Raw genomic sequence first — 20,481 nt, forward strand, 5'->3', positions numbered from 1 at the left:
AAAACATCCCATCCAAAGAAATCCAGGAATTGCTTTGTGGCTTTAGATGTGTGAGGTATGGCCAGGCTGTGTCGACTCTCATGGGTGCGTTTGACCACTTATAACGACACTAGCGCATCTACCAGAAAGTCGATAATTAACATATATCTGTGTTCGTGCACGCATGTGTGTATATTATTTGAATGTGTTTCATGAAATAAAATCAGAGAAAATAAACGAATTAATTGAAAATTATACAAATTTAAGACGATAAATGTATAAATACTGTTTCCTGCATCATTTTTCGGCATAAATTAGTACAATTCTGCATTCATTTTCTAATAAAAGAAGAAATACATGACACTTAAAGTGTAACTTTTTTCAACATTTTATTTATTTGTATTATAATAGAGAAGTGAAATCAGTGACATCCTGGCACAATACAAACATTTTTATTTACTTTGACTTCGTTTATTTTTCAATTAACTGATTTCACTTCGTACGACGAGACACAACTTTTAAAAACTTTTCAAAACTTGAAGTTTGTTGACGAAAACATAACCTTAACAAACATTAGAATAGCGGCGCAAAGATATTTTAAGAAAATATTACCCCCACTTCTGCCTCTACAGTAGAGCCATCTACAAGGAGGTCGATAACTACAAAAGTATATGCGACCACACGCATCCATGGGAGTCGACCCAGCCTGGGTATGGCATTGTCGTTCAGCAGACAGACTCCCTTTGTCCGCAAGCCCCTCCTTTTATTCTGAATCGCCCTTTTCAATTTTTTTATGTTTCACAGTATATTGCCGCGTCGATGGTCTCCCCTGAAATTGTGGTTTTCAAATTTTTGGTGGATGGTGATAAGGCGTGACGCCGTTTTTAAACTCGCGACACCACTTCACACACTCGTACGATTCATAACTCCATCGCTATAAACAGTTTTAACCTCAATAAAAATCTGAACTAGAGTTTGTCCTACACGGCTACACGGCAGTGTTGCCAACATGTCGAAAAAGCTTTTTCTACAGCCGTGAGAGACCCAGTACACTTACTTTCTGGACGCTCCTCGTATTTTTCACGTAAATGTATTAAATATTGTATTTTTGTATGTAAAGTTCAAGAGCAAGTAAAACACAACATTTATATACATAATCAGGCTGAAAAAATTTAAGATAATGTAATATTTTATTTAATGAAGCCTGATATACACAAAAATGTTTTTATTTTTACTTGACAGGAGCACAAGTTACTTTGTTGTTAATTAATAGTCACAATGGAATTTTTCTTTATTTATATTGATATATTCCTGTAATATGCAGAATTTTACGTTCAAACTCTACACATTACAAGTTTTTCACATTTTTTAAGACCTCGAAGAAACAACCCGAAAAGTGCGAATTTGTAGGGTACACTAGCCGTCCAACAAGACGTCCTCCGGCAAGACGATCCGCTCAACATAACGACGGGCGAACGCTCAACGAAACGACGGCGGAGGCCATACCTCTATCCCCTGCACTTTTTTCTCTGCAATGCATACGACGTAATCGTAATGTTTCACTTAACACATAAGTTCGCTCAACACCGCACACGCTTCACGCCGTCGTCTTGCCGGATGGTGAAAGTCCCGTGTTCGTCGTCTTATTGGACGGCTAGTGTATTAAAAATCAGTTATAGCTCAAATGATCCTGTAAGTTTTACGTTGGGTCCGGTTTTCTTTCTCCTGATATAACATCTTGACTAAATTTCAGTTAGAGATTCATTTTTTAAATTGAAGTATCTGGTTAAAAATTCTTTTGCTTTTTGTTGAAAATGAATGTTGTAACTGCAATTGTAGCTATCCTATTTTTTATATTCGCTATGGATCTTTGTTTTTGATTTATGTAAACAATCATCCACGTTATCATGTTGAGACACGACTAGTAACTGTCACAGTGCTGCAAACAAACTATTCTAAGTTTTTGGATTACTGGACTATAACTAAACATTGAATTGGATATACCGAAAAAAACTGCTACCAGCTGCACCTTTATATGTGGACCATAATTTTGACTTTCGGGTATTGTTTTTCGCTTATTTAAAAAAAACTATCAACTCTATAACGTTGCGAATTGACTAACAAACCGCAGTGAACGACCTCCAAACAGCTTCATAAAGAAAAAGTGAGACATTTTTACCTTTTGAAACAGCGTTGAAGCTAGACCCCCGAATTTTTTTCTTGGTTCAAAAAATGGGGATGGAATGACAAACGATGGGATTTAACTACCAAACGCTCTCTAACGATGACCAAACTTTCGACGATATACAACTTTCAAATTTTTTATTTGGGGGGGGGGGGGGGGGGGGGGGGGGCAACTACTCACCGATGAGTGCGTTACTGTGGTTTTAGCATGAATATTTGGAAATTCTTGGTGAAATGATGAAATCTGCATGGCTGTTAAGGGCATGTGACACAAATAAATACCTATATTACCGACCACAGTTTTTCAGTTCACTGAATGTTTTTTTGAACCTAAGAACTTTTTTTGTAAATAAAATATCGAGCTGAAACTTTGGGAAAAATATTAGAGTACAATAAAGTACGTTTAGGTACTGCATTTTTGTAGGAATTTCACTGAAAATTCTTTCATCTTTTTTCTGAACCTCAACATTTTTTGAACGTTCGAACTTTTTTTATATATAAAATATCGGTCTCAAACTTTGAGAAATGCAAGAGCCGAAAGAAAACTACGTTTAAGTACAAAGCTTAATAATAAAAGATGTAAAAAATATATTTTAACAATCAATTCCAACGGCATCAGCCGGTAACGTTGTACACGAAAATACGAACCCTCTAGAGCCTCGTCTAGTGGCCACCAGGTTTCGTATTTTCGTGTTCAAAAAATGTTGAGGTTCAGAAAAAAGATGAAATAATTTTCAGTGAAGTTCCTACCAAAATGCAGTACCTAAACGTACTTTATTGTACTCTAATACATTTCCCAAAGTTTCAGCTCGATATTTTATTTACAAAAAAAGTTCTTAGGTTCAAAAATACATTCAGTGAACTGAAAAACTGTCGTCGGTAATATAGGTATTTAGATGTGTCACATGCCCTTAAGGGCATTTGACACAGCCAAATAGCTACATTACCGACCTAACTTTATCAGTTCACTGAATATTGTTTTGAACCTAAGAACTTTTTTGTAAATAAAATATCAAGCTGAAACTTTGGAAAATGTATAGAGTACAATAAAGCACGTTAAAGTGCTTCCTTTGGATAGGAACATTACTACATATTATTTCATCTTTTTCATAAAATATCGGTCTCAAACTTAGAGAAATGCAAGAGCCGAAAGAAAACTACGTTAAAGTAAAAAGTTTAATAATAAAGTTGTACAAAAAAAGTTAACTAAACCAGAGATGAGGTGGGAGATAGGCGATCCCATGTATTTAATTTCAAACGATTTTCGCCAGCGCCATCTATTACCTGAGGCTTTTGCGAACTAAAATAAAGCGCCCCCAATTACTCAGCCCAGTTTACGAACTGAAATAGATGATAGACGGTTCTACCTGAGCGGTCAAACAAGGCGGCATTTTTCCAGTTTGACAATGTCGGTAGAGAAAATCAGAGTGGGTAATTTCTCGTATATGCTAGGTGAATTTAGGATGCTTTAATTAAAAAGTTAACATAATAGAATCTGAGAGATCTGAAGGGAATTTTTTTAATTTTGCACAATTAAACATTTTGAAAAAAAAACTGTTTTTTTTTTTGTATTTAAAGATTAATTTAAGAGCCTAATAATCCAAATTTCAATCATTCCTTTAGTACATAACGATGAAAAAAGTAAAAAATGGTGGAAAATAACAAACATTATAATTGAAAATTAACACTTTTTTGGTGTTTCAAGATTACTATATATTTTTTGAATCCATTGTTAATTGGTAGAAAATTTATCTTCTTGGTGAAAAATGATGTTTTTCCTTAAAAATTCAACTCTTTTTGGAAATTTGTTGATTTTGAATTGAAAATTTAACTATTACATTTATGCTTCGAAATTGATATTTTCAAATAAAAATTCTTCTTTTTATTGAAAATTAAACTTTTTTTAAATCTGTTATTTTTGGGTTGTAAATTGAACTATTTAATTTGTCTTTTTAATGCTTGAAAATTAATTTTTGTAGAACATTAATTTTTTGTGTTGCAAATGTAAGTACAAATGTAAATTGTTTTTAAAAAATATTTGGTATATTTTCGGAAATATTTTTTTCTAATGACTCAGAATATTCTGAAATTTCTAAATGTTTGAAATGGAAGCGAATTTTTCTTAAAATTTTAAAAAATATTAAAAAATTAAAAAACTTGTCTTAAAATATTCCGATTTTTTTCGCGGGATTTATAGAAATGTTCAAAAAAATTTAATATCTTTTTAAATTTTATCAAAAAATGAATATAAAAAAAATCCTTTCAAATTTTCGTATTAATCTTAAGAATATTCTTTCATTCTCTTGAAACCTTTCAAACTTTTAAAAAAGTTTCTAAGCATCTAATTCAAAATCTTTCAAAACCGATTTTTTAAAATAATTTGTTTAAAGTTTTTTTTAAAGTGAAATTGGAAAAATGTATTGAAATACAGTTCAGTCGAAGGGCTAATTATAACTTTTGTGTTACGAAAAGTATGAATGTTGATTTAGAAAACGAATTGGACATAACGTGAGTTAATTCTTTCTTTTAAACAAAACCTGGAAGACTTGGCAGGGTCATTGCATTTTTTCTAATTCTGTGGAAAAATCACGTAATCTTGCAAATATTGACAGGGTTTTTTAAATTGAAAGATTAATTTCCAAGACTATTAATCAAAGTCTTATTAATTATTTTAGTAAGCCATGGCAACAAATGGTGGAAATTTAAAATCCTTATTGAAAATGTGTTTTTTGGTTTGTTTAAAATTCAAGTACATATTTGTTAAATTAGCTGTTTTTTTTTTTTTAGAAAATAAGGCTTGTATGTAAAATTCCTTTTTTGTATTGCAAATTCAAATATTTGGTTAAAAATTAATTTTTTTATTTAAAATTTTGGATTGAAAATTGAAGTATTACCGAAAAAATTTGTTGTTTCAAACTGTAACTATTCTATTTTTTTATTGGTTTAAGATTAATTTTCTTACTCTTTTTTATAGAATATTGAACTATTTCTTGAAAATTCGTCGTTTTATAAATATGAGGAAATCTTTCAAACTTCTAAAATATTTTAAATCACTTTAACACATCTAAATTTTTCAACACCCAAATTTTTCTTACAATTTTGAAGTCCTGAAAAATTTCACAATTGCCGAAGATATTATGGATTCTTTCTCAGCATTTTTAAAAATCTTTTAAAATTGTCTGTCTGTGACAATTTATTTTTAAAAACAAGAAATCTTTTCAAATTTGGTTGGTGTATATGATATTAGTGGATGTTTTCAGTTTGTTATTTGCTGAGATGCCGACAAATGTTGAGCGCGAAATATAGATTTATTAAGATTTCAAAAGAAAAAGTTTTTTAAGAATTTTGCAAGATTTGAAGATGATAAAAATGTTTTCTTAAGTTCTCTAACAAAATTTAACATTTTTTTATTTTTAAAGTTCATTTGTAGAGAATACTTAAAAAGATTCCAAGATTTTTAAAGAAAACTATTAAAAATTAGTTTTGAGAGAATATTCTACAACTTTTTCAAAGCATTTTAAAAAATTGCCAAAAAATATTCTGGAAAATTTTAATATTGAGAAGATTTTTAAAAGATAAAAAAAAATTTAGATTTCTGAAGATTTTTAAATAAAGTTTTGGATTCTATTTCAGAATTTGGAAAGGTGTTAAGAAATAAAAAATTTTTTGCCTAACATTTCGGGGAAAGTTTTCATTCATTCTTTAATAAAAAAAATTTTTTTTAAAGAAAATTTAAGAATATTTTGAAACTTTTTAAAACATTAAAAAACTGCGTTGACTCAAGAATCCGGTATATAAAAGTATCAACACTCAGAAATTTCGAAAAAGACAGTAGAACCATGCGGTGATTGTTTAATCTTTTTCTTTAAAATTTTATATACAATATTTCCTAAATTAATATAATTTGATGTAATATTTAATATTTTACAGACTATTGAAAATTCTTAAATTAGAAAAGTTCGGAACGATAAAATTCCTGAATTCGCCCAATTTGTTGAAATGATATTGGTAGGGCGGCGGGGAATCTTCGATTCTTGCAGAATCTTAGCCCTCTAGTTTGCAGAACCGGCAGAGAGTTTCCGAGAAATTTATTTCCCCGCAAAACAAATAAAGCAAAAATAGATGAGTAGCTCTTTAAAGCTGCTTTCTTAAACACTTATTATATAATCTAATTAAATTGTATTTAGTTAAACTTTAAATAAATAAATAAATTGATTAAAATAAATTAAATAAAAAAGTATCTAATTTTCTTTTAACTTTTAATACTTTTCACATTTCCTAGTTTAGTATATGTACTAATAACTGAGTTATTATCTTCAGCTTTTCAAAATAGAAAAAAAAAAACTTTAAAAAATCTGATCTATTAATTTCAGCTTCAGTTTAGAATTAAAAAATTACTTTTTTTTTGCAATTACAATAATTTTTAATACAAAATACAAATTTGGAGTAACTATTTGCTTGTTACAAAGGTAAAACCACATTCCAAGGTTTGACAAGAAGGAGTCGCGGCTTATCAGTTTCTTTTTAAAGTTATATAAATATAATTTTCGTCAGATTCCGGAGAAATTTTCAAAAACATTTTTGAAGATTTCACGCCAAAAAAAAATGCAGAAAATTTTTATGCTTTTTTTTAGTTTGCAGGATATACAAAATATTAGGAAAAATTAGAGTCAGCTTAAAAGATATTTAAGACTTTTAAAAGATTTGAAGAAATAATTTTTTAAATAAATTTTCTAAAAACTATTCATGTTTTTAAATATTGTTAATCCCTTCAAAATTTTTCTGAAATTTTCAAATAATTTTAATCATAAAAAAATTACATTTTTACAATGACCTTCAAAACTTAGAGATTTTTAGAAACTTTTAGAGAAATCTTAAAAACAAAATTTCATCCTTGCAAAATTCTTAAATAGCTTCTAATATTTTTTTCAAAATACTCAACATTTCAAAAATTGCTAAAAATAATTTTTAAAATGTATAGAACATTTTAAATTGTCTAAAAAATTTCAAATTTTAAATTACTTTAAGACCTTTACAAAACTTCTACACCTTCGAAATATCTTTTCAAATCATTCATTTTTCCTAAAACATTTTTTAATTGTCCTTAAATCTTCTAGATTTCTTTTCACGTGTTTTAAAATCAAAACTCAATTATTTAAAAAATTAAGATATTCTAAGTTTTTTGCCTATTATGTATTTCATTTTTCTTACCTCTTTCAAAGTTTGAAAAAGTTTACAAATTTTATACTGCGATAGCAAAATTTGAAGAACAGAGTTATTTCCTATAATATTCACTCAAAAAAATGTCTAGTTAAATCAACCAGGATTCTGGTTAAATATGGCCTTACTATTTTTATGGTTAGAGTAACCAGAAATCTGGTTACATTAATCAGATTGTATGGTTAACTTAACCAGAATTCTGGTTAATTTGAGTAGAATTCTCGTTACTTTCACCATAAAATAGTAAGGGCATATTTAATCTGAATTCTGGTTGATTTAACCAGACATTTTTTTTACTGTTAGAAAACCCATTTACAATTAAAATTTTCTTTTTAATCAATGATGTTCAGAAACAGTTGGAAAACATTTAATCATGAAATAAAATTACTTAATTGAAAATTTTTATTTACAAAAGTGACGTTGCGGTAATCTCGTAATATTTATTAATAGACTTTATTACAGACGGTTAACTTAAGCAGTCTTTTTTTTGAGTGACTAGCAAAATTCTTAGAAATTGAAAAAATCAACTGCAAGAATGAAAAACGAACATACATATCTTATTTGTTTCATATCTAACTATTAAATTAAAGGGTTAATAAAAATTACTCGAGTTAATACTTTTAAATTTTTGACGTTTTCAATTTATTTATGATTAATAATTTTTTGTAAATAAACTTTTAAGTTTACAATTCAAATTTTGAAGACTTGAATTCCATTGAGTTGAAAATTAATTATTTTTCATAGTTGAAAATAAGATTTTGAAAGTTTTGAATTTGTATTGATTCCATTTTCAAAACTCTAATATACAAACGTTTCAATATTTAACGTTTTAAAATTTTTCTTTTTTCTCAATTTCAATCTGAAATTTTTTAACATTTCAAGAGATTTCAAAAGATTTTTAAGGATTTTAAATATTTGAGGATGTTTCAAAAGATGTCAAGGAATTTTTCATTTATTTTTATAATTTAAAGGAATTTCAAATAATTTTAACAATTTTAGCAGAGTTATTTAAAAAAGTTCCAAAGTATGTTAGAAATGTTTAAAGGGTGCCTAGATGTTTCAAAAGATTTTGAAGGTGTCGAAATACTTGAGAGTATTTTAAAAGGTTCCAAGGAAATTTCAATTGATTACAGTAATTTAATATGAGATTTTAAAGGATTTGAAATATTTCGGAGTATTTTTTAAATTTCAAAGAATTTTCAAGAGATCTCAAAAGATTTTAAAGGATTTAAGATATTTGAGGATGTTTAAAAAGATTTCAAAGAATTTTCAATTCATTTTTATAATTTGAAGGAATTTCTAAGAATTTGAACAATTATAGCAGGGTTGTTTAAAGCAAGTTCAAAGTACCTTATAAATCTTGAAAAGATGTCAAGATGTTTCAAAATATTTTGAAGATTTCTAAATATTTGAGAGTATTCTAAATATTTGAGAGTGTTTTAAAAGGCTCCAAGGAATTCTCCATTGATTACAGTAATTTAATATGAGATTTTAAAGGATTTGATACATCTTAGGATATTTGAAGAGATTCCAAGGAATTTTCCATTGATTTCAATAATTTAGTATGAGATTGCAAAGGATTTGAAATATTTTAGGGTATATTTAAAATTGCATGGAATTATCAAGAGCTTTGCAAAATTTCAATAGATTTTAAATATTTTAGGATGTTTTAAGGCATTTAAAACATTATCAATTAATTTTAATAATTTAAATCAATTTCAAAGAATTTGAATTATTTTCAACTTTTCAGGTTGAAAGTGGAACTGCTTTATTTAGTTTTTTTTGTTGATGATTTATCAATTTAGTTGAAAAAATTTGTTTTTTGAAAATTGTACTATTTTATAGAAAATTTTTGTTTGTTTTTGTTTAAAAATTAATTTCGTTTAACTAATAGAAAATAATTATTTTTTGTAGGAAAATTGACTATGATTAAACATTAATTTTTGTATAAAAAATTAGACTTGGTGGAAAATAAATTTTTTTTGTGCAAAGTTCATGTATTTGATTGAAAATGCCTTTCTTTTAATATACAATTCAGCCTTTTTGATAAAAACTAAAATTTTTGTTAAAAAATGTAGCTATTTTGTTGAAAACAAATTCAATAACTTCTGTTTTAATTTATGTGTTTTATTCAAAATTTAAAAAAAAACTAATTGTTCTAGTTGAAAGTTGAACTATTTCTATTAAAAGATAGTCAAATAGTCATTAATATTAGTATAATATTTTATAATTAAAATATTAACATCAATAATATAACAGTAATAATATGCATATTATATACACCTGAAAAACATAACCTCGAAATCGACTCATGCATGAAATTAAGAATAATGCGAAACATAAAAATCGCCAATTTCTTTCATTTCTTTCTGATGGGGATCGAGATATAAATAGAAGACCACCGAAGTCTTCCAAAATTGTCAGATCGGCAACAAAGATATCTTTGTGGTAACTAATTGAGCAGAAACTAATCTCTGGCAGAAACTTAATTGGTAAATCATTTCCACCAAGAGGGCGCAGTTATCTGCGCATGTTTTTCACATTCTCTTATTCCATTATCTCGGCAATCTCCCACCTCATCTCGACTAAACTAGTTAGGGCCTCGTTTAGTAGATTGGATCCGATTGGGATTGATTGAAGGTTGAATCCTTCTTAATCGGTATTAATCGGGACAGAAATTGTATATCGTTCTTAATCATTTTCAATCGGCACAAGCGTTCGAATCGTTTGCAATAGGGTAAGCACGCCTGCGCATTTGAACGAAATTTGTACACGGAGAAAACTAGATATTGAAAAACAGATATTAAAAACTTTGATATTTAACAATAATATATACACGGAGAAAACTAGATACTAGGGAATAGATATTAGAAATACGTATACTAACACATAATATCCAGATATTATCAGACAGGATCTCTAATATTTTTTTTAACATCCGAGATATTACTGGTTAGTAACACAAGATTTTAACGTTATTATAATCTGAGATGTTAAATTTAAGTATCTAAGATTTGAATTGTAAGTATCTGAAATACTAGAAATGTATTTCAAATGTCCGCGCGCGTACGCGCTACGTGATTGGTCGCAGTTGCCACGCGACCAATAGGCGCACTGCCGTAACGCAAGCGCAAGGAAAACTTTTCCAAGATTGGGATGCCGCATCGCACGTATACCATCTTCTTGTGCGAATACTGAGGTTCCGTAATTTCTAGAGCCAAATCACCATTCATTGGATCGAACCGCATTTTGCAACCGCTTCTGAGAAGAAATGTTCGGCCATTTGGAAGCAACGTGAATGACTACGAAGAATCACCGATCTTTCCGAATGTAAGTTTAATATATTTTAATTTCTGTTTTTATTTCAAACATAAAACAAACATTACCATATATTGTTCCAAAAGTAATTAATATCTTTCTTCTTCTTTATAGTTTCGAGCTTTCTTCTCTTATTCAATTGATTCTTCTTCTTTGTTGTTTCTAGTATTTTTCTAAATTTTCTAATCTTAATATGCGCAAATTACACTCCTCCCTCAAATTACACGAATTACTTCTTCTTTTTAACGTAAAATTTTAATTTTTTGAAAAATGCCAACAATTGGAAACATAAAGCATTTTTTTATTATTCTTTGTTTTCCTTGTGGTTTTTTGTTTTCTTCCTATTCTTTGATGTGGAAATTCTACTTCCAGCTTGGAAAATAAGCAACATTTAAAAAAATTCTTTCCCTAATGAAATACAATTTAAAATTTTTTGAAAAAGGTCGAAAACTTGAAAAAAATACTTTCGTTGTTCTCTGTTGTTTCTTTTTTTTTAGCGTTCAATTTTTTTCTTAATAGCGTAAATCGCACCTTTGAGAAAAATGCCCATAGCTCGGAAAATAATGGATATCTCCCTTCTTCTAATTCTTCTCCTCTTGTGTTCTTTGCTGATTGTTGTTTTCATCTTCTTCCTCCACAATGTCACTAGTTCGGAAAATAATTAAACTTTGCATATTTATTTTTCTTCTTTTGTTTCTTAGTAGCTTCTTTTTTTATTATAATAACTCAGAAAGTAATTTACCTTATTTTAAAGCATAAGATTTTTGAAGAAAAATACAAATTTTTAACTGAAAACACTACCATAATCCGAAATTGGTTAAGATTGTAAATTTGAGAATTTTAAACAAAATTCATTATATTTCATTCAGAAGATTTTGCTTTTAAAATATCGATCTGAGGTTAGACACTTCAAACTAACTAACAATTATCGAACATTGTATTTGTTCTTCCAAATATATTTTTTTTATAATACCATTAATGACAGACCAAAAACACTAACATAAATTACAAATCAATTCAAATAGTTAATCTTGTTTCAAATGTAGTGATTTTTGTTTGAAATCACTGATATTATGCGAGAAAGGTAGCATCACCTTTAATTGCTCCAAAAATAATAAATATTTTTCTTCTTATTTGCAGTTCTTAGTTTTCTTCTTTCACTTCAATGATGACAGCTTGAAAGATAATTAACCTTTTAGCTGTTTTTCTTCTCCTTATTAACGTAAAATTTCAAATTTTGTTTAAAATGCCAATAATTAGAAACCTGAAGTCTTTTTTTATTGTTCTTGGTTTTCCTTGTGGCTTCTTGTATTCTTCTTATTCTTCAATGTAAAATTCTACTTCCAACTTGGAAAATGAACAACATTTAAAAAAAGTCTTTCTTCTTGATGAAATATAATTTCGAACTTTTTGAAAAAGGCTAATTACTCGAAAAAAATACTTTCCTTCTTCTCGGTTGTTTCTTCTTTTTTTTTAAATGTTCATTTTTTTCTGAATAGGGTAATTTACACCTTCTTGAAAAATGCCTATAGCTCGAAAAATAATGAATATTTCTCTTCTTCTACTTCTCCTCCTCCTGTATAATTAAACTTTGCCTATTTATTTTTCTTTTTTTGGTTCTTGGTATTTTTTTTTCTTTGTTTTCTTCTTCTTTTCTAATTAAAATAACTCAGAAGGTAATCAGCCGTATTTAAATGCCTATGATTTTTGAATAAAAATACAATTTTCCAAAATAAATCTCTCGTTTAACCTAAAGTGTTAACTCTGCCGATGAAATCACAAGGTTGTCCTTATAACAAACTTTTTAATATCTAGTATATTTTTCTCAAGGGTGTGAAATCACATCTCTGCAGTGTCTCTCTGGGCCAGACAGTCATAGTTAAGGGTGATTTACTCGATAGCTGTGCGCGGCAAACCTTAGTCGAGTGTGTTATCGACTACCTATTCGTAAACTTTGCAACTAATCATATCTAAGTAATTGCATTCTATTAGGATATTATTCAGTTAATCAATTACTTTACCCACGTCTTATAATGTTGCAGGATCAAAAAAGAAATTTTTGTCAAAATCGGCAGTGGAGGTTCCAGAGGATTACCCCAACGAACGGGAAGGCATTTATTTTGTGCTAGGTAAACCGAAGACAAAAACCACTGCAAGAACTTTACACAAGGGCAAATTATGGAGCAGATACAATAATGTGAACCAGAAGTTAGGCGGTTCGCTAAAAATAATGCTAAAGATTGTGATCAGAATGTGCAGGGTACGTATTATTATAAAGAAATATGTTAATTATGGTGCCTTTTAAGCTCTATTTTTATTTGTTATGTTAATTGTAATTTATGGCACACTTTGCTTTTAGAAACACCGTACATGTATGCCAAAGCGAGATCAGAAACAATTACAGTCGGCATATTTCTAAATGCTTCTGTTCTTAATTTCTGATTAAAATCGGAGGTAATTTTTTCACTAAAAACAACAGCTTTTAGGTAGACCAAATGAATGGAGAATATCCAGCTTAAAAAAAGATCTTCAAATTTTTTGTTGTGCGCATAATTCATGAAAATAATATTTTTATAAATTTCGCAGATTCAGAAAATTGCTTGAATGAAGTAAGGTCCACAACGATTGAGCGTTCAATAGCTTTTTAGTATCTAAGGAGCACAGTGGGTTTGGATGAAACTCAAGCCAAAAATTGGAAAATTTGTATCCAGGATCGGGCACAGTTTTTGGAACCACATGACATTTATAATTACATTCAGGAAATCCCTATTTTACATACCCAGTTTGGGTATAAGTTACTTCTGCAAGATTTTGTACTTCGCTACAGTAAAGAAAGTGCATCCTTGTTTACAGCTTGGGAATACTTAGTTTCTGCAATTTTATCGATCGGCATAAAAAAGGACATTTTGCAGCCAATCTGGAGCACCCAAATGGTATCGTATTGCACTGTTTCAAAATCAGGACACGATTGTCGCTTGGCATTCAAATTTATTCTTCGAGTTTTAACAAACAAAAAGTTCAAATACGCATAACTTCGTCAGAATTGTGTTCCCTAATCACAAAAATACGTGTCGGCTTGTTTTATCCAAAAAACATTATATTCGGCGCCGGAAAAATTCTGCCATTGAATGTGTAGAACTTGTCTAATTTCAAATGGATTCGGTCTTCTGGATTTGTAAGGTTGCTTCCAAATTGATGTAATACTCACAGGATGAAACCCACGTTGACGAGGAACTAAAGCGACGAAAGGACGTAGTTGTTAACCATGGAGACACTCTAAAATCATTTATTTGAGCCGTTGGAAATGATCTCGATCATTTCACGAAGATTTACGCCTACGTAGATGGAAGGAAGTATAGTATGGACAGTCCTTTACAAGCACTGGACGTTTTCTTCAAGTTCTTCCACGCTCTAAACGCACAGTATCCGAGTACTGAACAACAAGTATGGAACTTTATTCAAAAATACCTGTATATCTGCAACAATTCACACAGATTTTGACGTGGAGAGTAGTTCACAAGAGGAAGTTGCTGCTGAGCTTTGCATAGCTAGACCTCGTTTAAAGTATGTTTTTTTTACTCAAAATTATTATTGATAAGCACTTCATTACTGGCGTCTTGGATATTATTAACAGGCACTTGTGTAAATAATAAATACGTGTATTGATTTATTTTTTATTTTACAGAAATATCTTATAGAATGGAATGTGTCGTAATGTAAAGAGCCTACAAAAGAGATGCTACCCTAAAAAATAACTTGGTATGTTATAGTTTTCCTACGCTTATGGTTTCTTAATGTAATGAAATAAAATTTTCATATATTTATGAGAAATAAATATTTATTTCGTAAAGTGTGAAAACAGCTCATATTATTTGTCTTCCCGTATATTCTTGTTTAAGTTAATATTCAAAAATGCGGTGCCACTTGTGCCAATACTTTTGTGATCAATCTTTAAAATTTTTTAATAAGTCACTAGCGCACATTTCACGGCCTGTGTGAGAATAGTGAGTATGAGTGCAATGTAGGTAAATACCGAAGGCGTTTTTCGTCACTTAACTCTTTTAAACGACATTTCAAATCCAAGCATACTTTATGCTTTGCACGAAATAACGAAAATTTTATTGAAAGTATTGAAGCAATCCCAGTAAAATCGCGGAACGAGAATACATTACAGACTGATGAATCAATTAATTCAAATGCTTCTCCGTGCAGAGTATTGAGTAAAGATCAGGGATTGTCCGATTCTTCTGAAGCTAGAACTTTGAATGATTTTGCTGACACTGAACTTTGTTTTTTTCAAACATTGTTCAGCATGAAATCCTCTGCATAATAACAAAACTTTATTGCATTCCAAATATACCAATAAATATTGTTCAGGTTGTCATGAAAGAAATGAAATATATAGATACATATGCAATTAAAGTTATTGAGAATAAAGTTGAAGAAGCTTCTATTGAAAATGAAGTTCCTTTAGATCAACGAAGTGAAATTAGTTCGATGATCGAAGCCGTAAGTTCAGCTCTTCAGGAAAATCGATCAGAGTTTTTAAGATTTACAAATTTAAGGCATGTTGGGATAATGATTGATCCTACTTCCGAAAAAATTGGTGAAGAGTTCGAAGTTACTGACGAAGCAGAAGTACCGAAGAATCGTTTTACAGAAATAATTCTATTGAGAGAACTTTTAAAGTCGTATTTAAAAACTAATGGTATTCTTGATTGCATGCTCGAATATATGTCTGCTTTAAATACCTCTAGTACAGTCATTTCCAATATAATGCAAGGAGAAACATTTAGAGACACAACACTCGAATTTCCGGAAAAAGTCGGCATACCATTGACTATGAGTTTCGACGATTAGGAGTCGGGAAATTGTCTCGGCTCTCATAGTGGAGTTCAAAAAGTTGGGTTTGCTTACATTTCTTTGTATTCCATTCCTCCACAGTATCGAAGCAGTTTGGAAAATTTGTTATTAGCGCTATAAGTTAAGCACGAAGATCACACAAAGAACGGTAATAGGGTGGTCTTTTCTAAATTAATCCAGGAATTTAATTATTTATCTGACACAGGAATCTTAGTTGAGACTAAAACAAAGAAAATTCGGGTTTACTTTGTGCTTGCTATTTTCGAAGGTGACAATCTTGGACTGAATAAAATTTTAGGTTACAGTGAAAGGTTTTCAGATAATTATTATTGTCGTATTTGCAAGTTACATAAGCTAGAGGCTCAGTATACTAATCGTGCTGATAATACCGCTCTGCGAACAGAAGCTAATTACGATACCGATCTTGTCAAAAATGATTTTTTAGGTAGCAATATAAAAGAAGCTTGCGTTTTTAACGACGTTCTTCACTATCACTGCACACAAAATATTATTATCGATCTCATGTATGATCTTCCGGAAGGAGTATTAGTATACGAATCGGAAATGATTTTTCATCAAATTATTGTAGTTGATAAAATTATTGATTTGGATATTTTCAATTTCATTTTGATTTATTTTAACTATCAATTTGAGTCTGGTAAACCACCAGCAATTACTTTAGATCAATTAAAAAAAAAATAATTTAATGTCGGCCGCGGAAATGCTAACTTCTATTAATTACGCACCAATAATGTTTGGTCGTTTCATACTGGAGGATAACAAGTATTGGAAATTACTAATCAAAATAAGACGTATATTGTCTATGTTTCGTTCAAATCAATTTGACGTTGAATGTCTTGATTATTTAGAAGAATTAATTGCTGAACATCATGAGCATTATATAGAACTATTTGCACCATTGAAACCTGAGCACCATTTTATGACGCATACCCTTTAATTATTAAAAAGATGGAGCCAACCTCACATCCAATCAACGAGATCCGAATCCAAGCACAGAGAACAAAAATCTACTTCCAATTATGTTTCAACGAGGGTTAACATCTTCAAAACAATAGCAATCAAACAGCAGCTAATGCTTGCAAATAGATTACTTTTAAATCAAGGATTTGATCCAGGATTTGCTACAGGTCGCTTACAAGAGTTAGGTGCGAAAACTTACAACGCTTTATCGACGGTGATAAACATAGACCCAGACGAGTATCTTGTTTCTAACAGTGTACGGGTTTTTAATACAGAATATAAAACTGATTTCATAGTCGTAATTAATGTTAGCGATGAGCTCCCGCTGTTTGCAAAAATCACTGAAATTTTAATTTCTCATAGAACAAACGATGTGATATTTTCTTGTGATTTGTATCAAACAATATCATTTCATGAATATTTTCTCGCTTACGAGGTTGTGAAATCTGAAGAAGCTAAATTTGTTAAGCAAATAGATTTACACAAGTACCATCCTGTACTTATGTACGAGTACAAGCATTGCAATGGAAAAATATACGTCATTATGTACTGCGACGAATGAGATTATGTAATAGTTAGAATAAATGTTGTATTGTAATTTCAAATCAAATAAAAAATTATTCATGATTACTTTTAAATCTATATGTATTTCTTATTTATATTTAAGTGCTTATTATGCTTTATAAATCCCAATCAGTCGCCTTCATTTTGACCAAAATAAATTATTTAATTTATTTTGGTCGATAATATTTCGTTTTGACATTGAAATGAATAATTTATTTTCTAATAAATTTTAGTATTTCATATAATTATTGGTACTATTCACTGGATATTACTCATTAAAATCATATATAATAAACAGTAGCATGTTAGATAATTCACTGTATATAATAAATAATATAAATTATAATAAATATCTCAGATATTTAGAAAAAGTATCTTAGATATTTAGAATAAGTATCTCAGATATTTAGAATTAGTATCTTAGATATTCAAAATAAGTATCTCAGATATTTAGAATTAGTATTTTTGATATTAAGGACTTAACATCTGCTGATATTAAAGACTTAATATCTGCGGATATTAAATCTAAGTATCTAGATCGTTGTCCCATAGTTAAGTTACAGATAAGTTATGGCTTAGTATCCAGATACTAACCGCTAGTATCTAGTTTTCTCCGTGTAGATATTACGGCATAATATCTAATATCTTCTATTCAACATACAAAATATTAAAGGGCAATGTCTGTTTATATTGAAAGTATAAGACGTGTGATATTAAAAGTTAATATCTGAGACATTAAAAAGGCTAAATTTTATCGGAGCAAGGTCGCTGACGTGTGGCGTGGCGACAAAAGATTTTAACCCCGCTTTGTCTGCATCTTGAGCTTTCATCGTGTGTATTGTGGTTCTTCAGATATCTATTGTACTACAAGTTTTGGTGGAAAATGGATTAAATGTTTTTGGATATGTTATAATTTTCTCAAAAAAATGCGAATTCAGCTACAGGCATTTTTCATATTAGCCTTGAACAGTGTGTTCTCTGTTCCACACAAAAATCGGATAATCATGCAAAAAGGCGAATGCTTGAGGATTCGGATGTTAAAAACAGAGGACTACGATATTAACATTCTTTTCATTTTATAGAAAATGGCATGCTTTACAGGTAATTTTTGCACAATTAAAAAATATTTCTTGAATATCTTAGATTCTGCCCTTTAATATCTTGGATATTGTCAGTTAAAATCTTCTTTTTAATATCTACGGATGCTCTACTTCAGTATCTAGCATTCTGTCCCATAGTTAAATCGCCAAGATATTACCTATTAATAACTAGATAGTATGTGCTAGTATCTATTTTTCTCCGTGTACTTTGAAATTTTCGTAATTAAGGGTAACTGCGAAAAGATTATAATATTTGTAGACAAATAATAATTATGTATAATAATTAGGATATACGATTTCGAAATTTAAAGAATATTGACGAAATTCGCATCTGGTTTGAAATCTATCATATTATTTCGCATTAAAACAATTCATTAGGTAAATTATAATAATATTAACAAAGATATAAACATTTTTTTGTCAAGGGATTCATAAAATATAGAACATTTGTATTTTTAAAATAACAAACCTGATTTAATCAACAGTACTCTTTGACCTGACTGATTACTAATTACACTGTAATTTGCACTATATATTACACACTATAAATTTTGTACGCTTTTTACATTATAAGTGTTTTTCACTATTTAAATAAATATTTGATTATAATATAAGTCAAAAAAATCACTATAAAAATTATTGGCAAATTTGTTAGTGATAGTTCCTTGATCACGAGAGAATTATTTGAAATCTTTAAGCAGTTTTCTTTTATCGATATGTAAATTAAAAAAAAAAAGTAAATAACCATTTTCAAATAATTCTCGCGTGATCAAAGTGCTGCCACCAACATGGCCGTGTCCGACCTAAAAATCACCTCGCGTCCCGATTGAGAACGATAGCCGACCTCAATCGTTCTGAATCGGTCCGACCCGATTAATAAACACCATTGGGAACGATTGGATATTACTTTCAATCGCTCGCAATCGGATCCAATCATTCTTTCCTAGAAGGGATAGTTGAAATATTTTTTTACATCTTTTATTATTGAAGTTTGTACTTTAACATAGTTTTCTTTCGGCTCTTGCATTTGTCAAAGTTTCAGACTGATATTTTATGTATAAAAAAAGTTCGAACGTTAAAAAAATGTCGAGGTTCGGAAAAAAGATGAAATATTTTCAGTGAAGTTCTTATCCAAATCAAGTATCCAAACGTACTTTTTTATACTCTAATACATTTTCCAAAGTTTCAGCTAGATATTTTGTTTGCAAAAAAAGTTCTGAGACTCAAAAGACATTCAGTGAACTGATAAAGTGAGGTGAGATGAAAAAATGAAAAATCATTTTGAAGAAAATAAGAAATGGGGGAAGTGAGAATACTTGAAAAAGTATTCCTCGAAAAAAAGGAATTGAGAATGCTTAAGTAAATCAGTTCCTAAATTTAAATTAATGTGAATATCATCGAACGCATTTAACGTGAGAGGTCAAAATAAATAGAAAGTGGGCTATTTCGGATACTTTTTTATCCCATTCTTATTTACTTTCGTTTATCGCCTTTCGTGTGAAAATATTACTTTCAAGAATCTAAGGATTTAGGATACAGTTTGTCAGATTAAAATGTAATAATATGTAAAGTTTTAGTCTGTTGGTACATCGAGGAACTGGTCAGGCTGTGGTCACTCAATGTTTAGAAATTCAGACCAATAATCGACGGTGGTGCCATCAAACGAGCCAGCAGGTTTCTAAGATAAGATAATAGATGCTTGAGGTTATATCGAGATGATTTGTAAATAATGTAATTAAAAAACTTAATAAATTGAAAAAACCAATAGGAAACCAAATAAAAATACATAAATAATTACCGGAATAATTATTTATATGTTTCTGCTTGTTTTTCTATTGCTTTGTCCATAAAAAATTTTCTAACCAAACCCGAAAGATGATAGTAGTATGTTTGAAAGCAGTTTTCATTAAAATTTTGTAATCATTTTCGACATCAATTTTCTTATCGGCAGGTTCCTTTCTCAAAATATTACTCTGTTTTTATGGTAATAATACAGGAGGTACCGCTCCCTCTTTTAGTGTTCAGTTGTGTACTGCAACGATAATCACCAGGTCGAAAATGATGATAACAAATTAGATATCAGCTCTCAAAAAGTTCTTAATGGGTTAGGTTTCACATGTTCTGACGTTCGGAAAACAACGAAGGAAAAAGAGAGATCAAACTTTGGCCCCTGAGCGACGTGTAGCGGGGGAAAGTACTACAGAGCCATCTAACGAGCCCGTAAAACAGGATCAAAGTATGTGCCTTCACGGTTGCCTATATTAGTGACCAC

At 29.7% G+C, this 20,481-nt stretch overlaps 1 long non-coding RNA gene across 1 annotated transcript; it reads left to right on the forward strand.

Annotated features, from left to right (window-relative positions):
- Positions 1 to 10,611: 10,611 nt before the first annotated feature.
- LOC117173369 lies at positions 10,612 to 14,492 on the forward strand. Its single transcript, XR_004467169.1, has 5 exons — positions 10,612 to 10,713; positions 12,744 to 12,961; positions 13,061 to 13,155; positions 13,288 to 14,265; positions 14,387 to 14,492. It is a non-coding gene; the product is annotated as an uncharacterized LOC117173369 (long non-coding RNA).
- Positions 14,493 to 20,481: the final 5,989 nt, after the last annotated feature.

Source organism: Belonocnema kinseyi, chromosome 1 (genome assembly GCF_010883055.1).
Source record: "Belonocnema kinseyi isolate 2016_QV_RU_SX_M_011 chromosome 1, B_treatae_v1, whole genome shotgun sequence".
NCBI lineage: Eukaryota > Metazoa > Arthropoda > Insecta > Hymenoptera > Cynipidae > Belonocnema > Belonocnema kinseyi.